Source organism: Pinus tabuliformis, chromosome 8, assembly GCF_031772625.1.
Source record: "Pinus tabuliformis cultivar Carrire ecotype Pingquan chromosome 8, CPIR1, whole genome shotgun sequence".
Taxonomy (NCBI): domain Eukaryota; kingdom Viridiplantae; phylum Streptophyta; class Pinopsida; order Pinales; family Pinaceae; genus Pinus; species Pinus tabuliformis.
In genome coordinates, this window is record NC_142294.1 from 1,331,299,570 (window position 1) to 1,331,311,875 (window position 12,306).

Below are 12,306 nucleotides of genomic sequence, written 5' to 3' on the forward strand. Positions count from 1 at the left end.
TGGCAAAGACTTTGGAAAGACATGAGGCATTAATTGACATTTTATTTATGAAAATAATGGAAATTTGGAGAAAAGGGAGGTGAAAGGTCATAGGTTGCATGTGAGGATGAAAATAAAAGAAAATAATGGAAAATTGAAGAAAATAGAGGCCTCATTAATAAAAAGGCTTTTGAGGATCAATTGGTACCTTTTGTCAGTTCATTTTTGGAGGTCTCTCTCGATCTCTGTCTCACACACTCTTGGACACTTAGATTTTTATTGGAGCACTTCATCTTTGGACCAAGGAAAAAAAAAAGGCAAAGAGGGAGAAAATATCAAATAAGGAAGAGCAAGATCAAGCAACTACAACGGGATTGTTTCCAGGTATCAATTTGCATGTGAGATTTTCTTGCTATATTTGGAATGCATGGTACATGCATGTGTGTATTTGGTTCTCTTGTTGTCATTGGCATGGGTTTTTGCAGGTGTGACAGTGTTCTTCAACCTTTCCTTTCCATTTTCGGATAACCATGGTGTGATGGGTTCTCTTATATTTGGTTGAGCTGGATTTTTGGATGATTTTGAAACTGAGTGAGGTGGTCTCTGAAAGAAAGAACACGTGGCCTAGGAATCCCTGAACCATATTGGGATTGTGATAAAGCCAGATTTTGTGTGCCTCAGTGGGCCTAGGAATCATCGACCATTGTATGGCAGGATATACGTTAAAGCTTATAGGTGTGTACCCTCGACCAGGCCTAGGAATCCTTGACCGGTGAATGACGGGATATATGGTAAATCCTGGAGGGTGGAGTCTTGATTAGGCCTAATACTCCTTGATTGTTGTATGGCGGGATATACAGTAAAGCCTAGAGACTAGGACATAGGAAATTCCTCATGTTGTAGGTGGAGAAATCCACTGGCATCCATGCTTGTTTAGGGCCTAGTGATCTGGTAGGGATTGTGGTAAAGTCTAAGGAAAATTGGTTTGGTTTGTCTTTGAGTCCCACATTCATGCTTGGAATATGGCATGGGGATGATTGGCTGAAAGAAATATTTGGTTAAGCCAATCTATGGTCGGGTGGTTCGTGGAAGTCCCATACCTGGTTGGCTTTTGCATTCATTAATAATAACTTCTTCTCCTTGGTATTTCATGTGTAAATGTATTGGTTTATATGTGGATTTTATGGTTGTTATATCCTTGTTATTTTTGTTGGTTATATGTTGGTTATGAGTATGTTTTATGACAGACTTGATGTATGGCTCTCATCATGTTTTGATTTTCAAATGAATGTACAATGAATATATGACCTAATAGATGATAATGCCAATATTTTGATATGGCCACAATGTTTTTTTAACGAATCTCAGATAAGTATGAGACCCCTATGCTCAGATCTATTGTTAAGACCTGTAGATTACATATTTGTGACATGCTTGACGAAATGCCTGTCATGGCTAATAGGGGTCCAGTCAAGTCATTGATCAAGTGTTTGTATTAGTATAGTTGTTCCAATGGCATTCATTAGTAATAACTTCTTCTCCTTGGTATTTCATATGTAAATGTATTGGTTTATATGTGGATTTTATGGTTGTTATATCCTTGTTAATTTTGTTGGTTATATGTTGGTTATGAGTATGTTTTATGACAGACTTGATGTATGGCTCTTATCATGTTTTGATTTTCGAATGAATGTACAATGAATATTTGACCTAATAGATGATAATGCCAATATTTTGATATGGCCACAATGTTTTTTTAACGAATCTCAGATAAGTATGAGACCCCTATGCTCAGATCTATTGTTAAGACCTGTAGATTACATATTTGTGACATGCTTGACGAAATGCCTGTCATGGCTAATAGGGGTCCAGTCAAGTCATTGATCAAGTGTTTGTATTAGTATAGTTGTTCCAATGGCATTTATCATTTCTAAAGGTTTCATAAAGTTATGGGCAGTGGTCTAAGTCTTGGCCCTGAAAAGGTATCACAAAATCTGGGGTCATTGGCTCAGAACTAGATGAAAAAGTCCACAGTCACTGGTATGGCCTTAATGTGGGAGCGATTGGAAGGCCTTAGTCACATGCATGGCTTGACATGTGGTTGGGGTTCGAGATCAATGAAATTTCCAGTTTCCTCAAGGGTTGGTCACCTGGAAGGGTTGATTGGCTCCTGAAGTTTTTGTAGCATGTGTGGAAGGTTAGATTGGTTGGGTTTTGTCAATTCCAATTCTTTAATTGTACATGGCAAGTTGAATCACATCATAGTAGCCTCTCGTCACATGTTTACCCCAATGGATCAATTAGCTTGGGTAAATGTGGGAGGAGGGAATTACAAAGTGGTATCAGAGCATGGTTCACCTCTTGGATTGGATGGGTGGTGTGTTTGTCACGCATTCATGTCGGTTACATATATGTGTTATTTATGCTTTTGGTTTGTGTAATTGTTATGTATGCATGGTGTTGGTCATGGTTGCATTTGTGTTGCCATGTGAAATTGGATGGTGCATTTTCGGATGTGGTCGTCATGGGTGTATGTCGGTTATGCATTGGTTATGCATGTCAATGCTTATATGTTGTTATGCATACATTGGTATGATTGTATTTGTCAGGAATGAGGTCATGGTATGTGATTAGTATGGTCATGCGTTGATAACTAGATATTGGTTAACTAATGTTATATGCTGATGTGATTATGACTATACATGTATTGTTCTAATCTGGTTGATCTTGCAAATGAGATATCCTCCCTTGAACTATGCTAGGGTATGTTGATTATGTTATGTTTTTGTTTTAGCTGACATGGTGTACTTGTAGGAAAGAGATCAAAGACGACTAGAAAGATGGTAGACTACAATTCACAAGATTCTCCCTATGGGTCAAATGAGCACCGTGGTGTTGGGAATTCTTCTGACTTAGTAGACACATTGAGAAGCTCGAAGGTATAAATAAGGAGTTGCAAGGAAGATAATGACGGGATCATTCAGGGACAAGAGAAACAAGCAAAATTTAGTTCAATGATCCTTTAGAGTTTTTCTTAATTGTAGATATAGGGACTCCTTCGGATCATCCATGGGTAGGAGGACATAACTAATGGGGCATATGGCATTAGGTCTCATGGTGGGCATAGAACAGATATAGATGACACGATTAGAGATGGAAAGCTCATGGATACTTTATATAGGAGAGGTGATGGACACAGGTTCTATTCTAGTTCCGGTTCCGACTGGCACTATGATCGTCATCGTTATCATCCTTACAGGAGGAGTGATAGGGGATATTTTCCCGATGAGTTCAAGAAAGCAAAGCTACCTACCTTTGGTGGAGATTTGGAGAAATTAGAGGATGTAGAAGCATGGCTATTTGGGATGAAGAAGTTTTTTGAGTTGCATGAATACACAGAGAATGTGAAGGCTAGAATAGATATCTTGAACCTCAAAGGGAAAGCCGACATCTGGTGGGAAGATGTGAAGTGGGTTAAAGACATTAGGACAAAAGACTTGAGTTGGCATGAATTCAAGACAATCTTCAGGAAGTACTTGTGAGAGAGGTACTACAATAGAAAAGCCAAGTAATTTTATGAGCTAAATATGGGATTGATGACAGATGAGGAGTACACAAATGAGTTCTTGGAGTTATTGAGGTATGTACCATATCTTAAGGATGAGAAGGATAAAGGCCAACGATTTGTCAGTGAATTTCTATTAGAATTTAGAGATCGGATTGAGTATGATGAGCCTTGGCCGCTTGAGGAAATTATTAGAAATTTGAAACATTGTTATGAGTAGTCAAAGTGCAAGACAAAATCTTAGCAAGGTTGGAAAGGGTAAGACAAAGTTAAAGGTAAATGGCAGCCGAAAAGAACAAGGTCTTAGGATGTGGGTGGGAAAGAAAATGTTGCACCTTACAAGAAGTTTAATGGCCCACAACATGGAGGGAAACAAAATAAAGGTGATGGTACAAGACAGTTGTAGTGTTGGACATGTGGTAAGGAGCCTCTTAAGAGGGATTGTTCACAGAATTAGGGTGGTAGGCCTCAGATTTACAATGCACAGGAAGCACAAACAGTTAGGGATGTTGGATAGATAATTCCACGAATTTATGAAACGCTAGATAACAACTAGGAATATCACCCAACAACTGTTATTGAGATGGACGATAACCTTTGTGATCAAATTGTTCCCATTTGGATTGACCCTAGATCTAATTATAGTTATGTTAGTCCTGACCTAGTGAACAAGTGTGGTTTGAATAAAAAAGTGCATGCAGAATCCTAGTTAGTGCAATTGTCTACAGGTATAAAGAAGAAAGTGTATCACTGGGTAAGAGCTTATGCATTTGAGTTGAATGGTATGCCTACCTCGACACATTTGAATGTATTATCATTGGGATCATATAGTATGCTTTTGGGTATGGATTGATTGTATCTTCACAGGACTAAGGTGGATTGTTATGACAAAGTTATTAAGTGTTTGGATGACAATGGAGAATAGAGAATCTTGTAGTGTAAGATGAAGGCAATATCAGTTAGAATGGTGACAACTATGTAGGCAAAACATAGTTGCAGAAAAGGGTGTGTGTTATTTGCAATGCATATTTCTAGTGACAAAGGTAAGGAAGTTGAGGATGTAGAGGTATTGAGTAGGTGACCAATCTTACAGTAGTTTCAGTATGTGTTTCCAGCAGAGATTTCAGAGTTGCTGCTTCACAGAGAAGTGGACTTTTCTATTGAGATGGTAATAGGGGAAACACCATCATCAAAGGCATCATATATGATGAGTACTCCAGAGTTAGTAGAGCTGAAGTTGCAATTAAAGAAAATGTTTGACAAGAGATACATTAGGCCAAGTGTATCACCTTATGGTACACTGGTGTTGTTTGTGAAGAACAAGGATAGTACTCTCAGGTTATGCATTGATTACAGATAGTTGAACAAACTGGCCATGAAGAACATGTGTCCAATGTCGAGGATTAATGATTTGTTTGACTAGTTGAAGGGAGTGGAAGTGTTCTCGAATTTTGATTTGAGATCATGATATCATCAGGTACACATTAAGGAAGAGGACATATACAAGACAACTTTCAGGACCAGGTCTGGGAATTATGAGTTTCTTGTAGTTCTATTTGGTTTGACTAATGCTCCAATTAATTTTATGTGCTTGATGAATAGTGTGTTGCATCCTTATCTCGACAAGTTTGTTATCATATTCATTGATGACATCTTGATATATTCTAAAAAGAGGAAGATCATGTCAAGCACTTAGAAGCATTGTTGAGATTACTAAGAGAGAAATAGTTGTATGCCAAGCTTAGCAAACGCAATTTATTTCAAACAGAAGTACGTTACTTGAGACATGTTGTTTCCAAGGCATAGCAATGGATCCAGAGAAGATAAGGGCTATCATGGAGTGGGCAATGCCTAGAAATGTGGATGAGGTAAGATCATTCATGGGGTTAGCAGGTTATTATAGGAGGTTCATCGGGAACTTCTCTCGCATTGCACATCCTATTACTTCATTGCAAAGGCAAGTAAGAAATTTGAAGGGACATAGGAATGTGCAGCAAGTTTTGAACAATTGAAGCAGTTGTTGACAAATGCTCCAGTGTTAAACATTGCAAATTTGAAAAAAGAATTTATGGTGTGCATAAATGTTTTCAAGAGAGGACTCGATGGATTCCTTATGTAGGAAGGATAGGTAGTATGTTATGAATCAAGGAAACTAAATGAGCATGAGCATAATTATTTGACACATGATCTTGAGTTGGCAGCGATCATCCATGCATTGAAGATGTGGAGACATTATCTTCTTGGTAGGAGGTTTATAATGATGAGTGATCATAGTGGATTGAGATACTTGTTTGACCAACTGAATTTGAATGTCGGACAAGCTAGATGGTTGGCCACGATCAGTGAGTTTGGCTTTGAGATCAGGGACATCAAGGGTAAAGAGAACAAGGTTACATATGTTTTAGGAGTAGGATACAAATGAATCTCATAGCAACTATAAGTTCTTATGGGATAGACTTACAAGATCAGATCTTACCGGTAGGACAATAGGATGACAGGTACATGGAGCTTATGCATAGGTTACAACAAGGTATAGGTAGTTAGGATGTGGACTATCGTCTTACAACATATGGTTTGGTCTGGTTTAGGAACAAGATCTATGTTCCGAATGATAGTGAGATAAATAAGACTATCTTGTGAGAGGTTCATACAAAACCATATTAAGGTCACCCAGGATACCAAAAGACATTGAAATCAGTGAAGAAGTTTGATCATTGGCTGAATCTGAAGAAGGAATTGGCAGAGTTTGTGGCTATATGTTTGGATTATCAGCAGATAAAAGAAGAATGTAAACATCAAGATGGACTACTACAACCAATTCGTATTCCAAAGTGGAAGTGGGAGGTCATTTCCAAGGATTTCATCACAGGATTTCCAAGGACATCTAGATAGCATGATTCCATCATGGTTGTGGTAGACAAGTTGACAAAGGTAGCAAATGTCATTCCAGTAAAATTTGTGTATTCAGCTAGTGATGTGACACATGTATTCATCAGAGATGTGGTGAGGTTGCACAACGTTACAATGAATATTATATCAGACAGGGATGCTAAGTTCACTTCCAAGTTTTGGAAGGAGTTGTTTGCACATTTGGGGACAAAGTTGGCCTTTAGCACAACTTATCATCCGCAGAAAGATGGACAGATAGAGAGGGTCAATAGGATATTGGAGGACATGTTGAGGATGTATGTGATGCATCAAAAAAGGAGATGGGAGGAGTGTCTTTCATTGGTTGAGTTTGCTCATAACAATGGGTATCGGGAGTCACTGAAGATAAGTCTATTTGAGGCACTATATCGACGGATTTGTGATACTCCCATAAGTTGGATTGATCCACTGAACATGGTGTTGATAGGATTGGACATGTTGGAAGAAATAGAACAGGAAACACAGGTGATCAAGAATAATCTAAAGGCAGCACATGATAGGAAAAAAAGTTATATAAATCGAAACAAGTTGTTAAGGAGTTTCAGGTTGGGGAACATGTGTATTTTCACATCAAGCCGAAGAATATATCCTTGAGGATTGGATCATGTGCCAAGATGGCACCTCGGTTTTGTGGACCTTTCAATATTCTTAAAAGGATTGGACCAGTAGCCCATCGAATTGCATTGCCTCCAACAGTGAAATTCCATGATGTTTTCCATGTGTCATTGCTTAGTATGTTAAATATGTTGATCATGTGATTGACTGGTCTATATTGCAGGTGGTGCCTGATGGAGCATTCCAACCGCAACATCAGTGTATATTGCAAAGAAATATGCTCATGCTCTGGAACCGAGAAATCAAGCAGGTTAAAGTGCAATGGAAGCACTTTGGGCCCGATGAAGATACATGGGAGATGTAAGATCAAATGCAGGCTATGTATCCTTCTCTATTCACTGGTTGAGCGAATGTTTTTGGTATAATATTTTTAGTATGTGCTCATATGTATATGGATGTAAAGACCTCCATGAGATATGTTATCAAGCTCCAATAAGTGGTATGGGTGTCATGTCGTTATGGTTGTCATATTGTTATGTTGTCATGTTGGTTTGCTTCTCAACAGGATGATCATCGTAAATATTGCATCGAGGTAAGTTATAAAGCTCCATGGGTAGTATGTTTTGCTTTTCAGCAGTCTTGTTGGTTGTATGTGTCATTGAATACCGAGGACAATGTTTCCCCAAGGGGGAGGGTTCTGTAATAGCCCTAGTCAAAATTCCATGTAATAAAGTTAATAAAGGAAAAATAATAACCAAGGTCATGGGACACATATTCCAAGTTGAATGTTGGGAAAAACATCCTAGTGTGGGTGTTCATTTGGTTTATTATGGCTAAGGAAATTGGCAAAGGAAATGGAAAAGGATTTGGAAAGGCATGAGGCACTAATTAGCATTTTATTTATGAAAATAATGGAAATTAGGAGAAGAGGAAGGTGAAAGGTCACAGGTTGCATGTGAAGAGGAAAATGAAAGAAAATAATGGAAATTGAAAAAATAGAGGCCTCATTAATAAAAAGGCTTATGAGGATCAGTTGGTACCTTTTGTCAATTTAGTTTTGGAGCTCTCTCTCTATTCTCTCCCTCTCTCACTCTTGGACACTTAGATTTTTCTTGGAGCACTTCAACTTTGGATCAAGGAAAAGCAAAGAAGGCAAAGAGGAAGAAAACATCAAGCAAGGAAGAGAAAGATAAAATAGCTACAACGATATTATTTGCAGGTATCGATTTGTGTGTGTGATTTCCTTGCTAGATTTGGCATGCATGGTACATTCATGCGTGTATTTGGTTCTCTTGCTATCATTGGCATGGGTTTGCCAAGAGTGAGAGTGTTCTTTAGCCTCGCCTTGCCATTTTTGGATAGTCATGGTGTGATGGGTTCTCTTGTATTTGGTTGAGTTGGATTTCCAGATGGTTTCGAAACTGAGTGAGGTGGTCTTTGAAAAAAAGAACACATGGCCTAGGAATCCCTGAACTAGACTGGTATTGTGGTAAAGATAGATTTTGTGTGCCTCAATGAGCCTAGGAATCCTTGATCATTGTATGTCAGGATATATGGTAAAGCCTAGAGATCTGTGCCCTCGATCAAGCCTAAGAGTCCTTGACCAGTGACTGGTGGGATATACGAAAAAGCCTAGACGATGGAGTCTTTATTAGGCCTAGGAATCCTCGGTCGTTGTATGGTGAGATACGCGGTAAATCCTAGAGACTAGGAAATAGGAAAATTCCTCGCGGTGTAGGTGGCGAAATTCGGTGGCATACATGCTTGTTTAGGGCCTAGTGATCTGGTGGGGATTGCGGTAAAGCCTCAGGAAACCTGGTTTGGTTTGGTTTTGAGTCCCACACTCATGCTTGGAATATGGCACGAGTGTGATTGGTTGAAAGAAAGATTTGGTTCAACCAATCTATGGTCGGGTGGTTTGTGGAAGTTGCATACCTAGTTCGATTTTGCATTCATCAATAATAGCTTCTTCTCCTTGGTATTTCATGTGTAAATGTATTGGCTTATTTTTATGACTGTTATATCCTTGTTATTTCTGTTAGTTATATGCTGGTTATGAGTAGGTTTTATGACATACTTGTTGTTTGACTCTCATCATCTTTTTATTTGCAAATGAATGTACAATGAATATATGACCTAATAGATGATAATGAATCTATTGCGTATTGCAACAACACTTCTTTACGAATCTCAGATAAGTATGAGATCTCTATGCTCAAATATGTTGTTAAGACCTATAGATTACATATTTGTGACATGTTTGATGAAATGCATGTCATCATTAATAGGGGTCCAGTCAATTCATTGATCAAGTGTTTGCATTAGTACCTTTGTTCCAATGTCATTTATCATTTTTGAAGGTTTCATGAAGTTCTGGGAAGTGGCCTGAGTCTTGGCCTTGAAAAAGTGGCACATAATCTGGGGTCGTTGACTTAGATTTAGCTGAAAAATCCACAGTCACTGGCATGCCCTTACTATGGGAGTGGTTGGAAGGCCTCAGCCACATGCATGGATTGTCATGGGAGCGAATGGGGGTCTAGATCAGTGAAATTTCCAGTTGCCTCAGGGGTTGATTGTAAGAACAGTGGTGAAAAGTTCATGTAATAAAAGTTAATAAAGAAAAATTAAGACCACGATTAAGCTTGACACTTATTCCAAGTTGAATGTTGGGAAAATATATCCTAGTGGGCATCACTAGATGTGTTTTTGGCTAAGGAAATTGGCAAAGGCTAAGGCAAAGGCATAAAGAGGAAAAAATGCATTTTGGCACATTTATTAATGAAAATAAAGGAAATTAGGAGAAAAGTAAGGTGGAAGGCACAGTTTGCATGTGAGGAGGAAAATGAAGGAAAATAATGGAAAATGAAGAAATTAGAGGCCTCGTTAATAAAAAGGATTATGAGGATCAGTTGATAACTTTTTGTCAGTTCAAGTTTTGGAGCTCTCTCATTATTCTCTCTCTCTCTCTCTCACTCTTGGTCACTTAGAGTTTTCTTGGAGCACTCTAGCTTTGGATTAAGGAAGGAAAAGAAAGCAAAAGGGAAAAGAAGGAAAGAAAGGATCAAGGGAGGAAGAGAATGATCAGGAAGCTTCAGTAGAAATACTTTCATGTAACATATTACATGTGTTATTTCCTCTCTGGTTTTGACATGCATGGATTTTCATGTTGGTGTATGGTTCTCTTGCTATCGGTGGAATGGTTTTTTTGGGTTATGATAATGGTTTTTAGCCTAGCCTTACCTTAGTCCAGATGACATGCTATGTTGGGATGTTTATCTCGATTTTGAGCTTTGGTTTGCCAGATGGATTTCAGAATATAGAGTAGAGGTGGTCTCAAGATTCATTCCCAAAGGCCTAGGAATCCCTTGACTGGTTTTGGCGGGATACACAGTAAAGCCTGAGGGAGGAGTATCAATTTAGGGCTTAGTGATTTGGGTTTGGATTGCGGTAAATATTGAGAGACTGGTCTCAGTTTAGGGCCTAGTGATCCGAGATTGGATTGTGGTAAATATTGTGAGAAAAGGAGACAAAAAATTCCTCAAGGATAGTGATGGATTCTGGATGGCATTCCAAGTTTGGTTTGGTTGTGATTGGAGCACTGGTTTTGGTGTGATCACTGTTTGGTGATGATGGAGGTGGTTTAACCTATGGATTCCCTTGGTTGTTTTTGGATTGGTTTATCCATGAGATCCCACATTCATGCTTGGAATATGACATGGGGGTGACTGGCTGAAAGAAAGATTTGGTTCAGCCATGTCTATGATTGGGTGGTACATGGAAGTTCTGAACCTGGTCAGATATGCCTACGATTAATGAAAGCTAAGTTATCTTGCTTTTGCACTTGTTTATATCTGGTTTTAATGGCATTTATATCTCTGTTATTTCTATGGTTTTATGTTGGTTATAAACATGGTTAATTGACTAGTTCAGGTCATGATTACTTCATGTATTTAATTGTAATTGTTAAGATGATGGATGAAAGACCTAATTGATGTCATAACAGTTCAAGGGAGAAGGTGGTGATCCTTATTGTCATGTTTCAAAAGAGTTTTCAATCATTCATGCTCTGTCTTGTATCCTAGAGTTGTAGGTTGCATTGATGCCAAGTGTTTGACATATTGTAAGTCCCTGTTGGGGATGTTTAAGCCTAGTCCTAGAGTTTACTTTTGGTTTATTAGTCTTGTCATCATGTCTTTTATGGATTCTAGAAGTTACAGCAAGTTCTGGCCAGTGGCCAAAATTTTGGGCTAGAAAAGTGCCTTAAATTCCATGGATGCTAGCACAAGTTCGCTGGGAAAAGTCCCTAGACGCTGGCTTGCAAGCCTGTGAGAGTGTCCAGAGGTCCCTGGACGGTGGCATGCCCATAACATGAGAGCGTCCAGAGGTCAAGAGGTATAAAATATCAGTGGGACCAAGGGGCAGGATGCTTGAGTGGTTGATATCTCTCCTGGGGGTGTTGTTGTTGATGTGGAAGGTATGGTTGATATGTGTCGTCAATTTCATTTCCTTAAGGTCACAAAGGAGGTTGAATCCCTTCATAGTGGCCTCTCTTGTCCAATGTTTAGCCCAGTTGGTCGGTTACTTGGGTAGATGTGGGAGGAGGGTAGTTACATATTGGTATCAGAGCATGGTTGCACTCTCCTTGAGTGAATGTGTTTGGCATGCATTCATGTCGCTAGTCATCCTTGTGGTCTATGTGCTTGTTGCATATGCATGGTGTGGGCCATGGTCGTAATGATGTCGCCATAGAATGAGGATGTTGTTATTATGAAGCATGTTGTCATGGGTGTATGACTAGTTACATGTTGTTATACGTCACTTACATGTATCATTTTGTATGCTTAGTTACCTTCTTGTATGTTTGGTTGCAGGTATCATTCTTGTAAGCTTGGTTTCAAGTATTGTTCACTTATGCTTGATTATATGCATTCATGCATGTGTGTGGTCGATTACGCATTGCTTATGCATGTTAATGTTTGCATGCGGTCAAGTATACAGTGGTGTAATGGTTGTTGTTGTCATGCATGTTGTCATGGTATGTGTAGTTGATATGGTTATGCATTGATGACTGGACTCTAGCTAGAATGATGCTTACGTGTTGATGCACTTATTTTTTATATGTCTATATGTTGTTATGATTATGTTATACATGTATCACGCCGATTCAATGATCTTACAGATGAGATATCCTCCCCGAACTATGTGAAGGTACATTGGTTTTTTGTGATTTGGTTTTGCTAGCATAGTATGCCTTGCGGGAAAGAGATCAAATGGCTAGC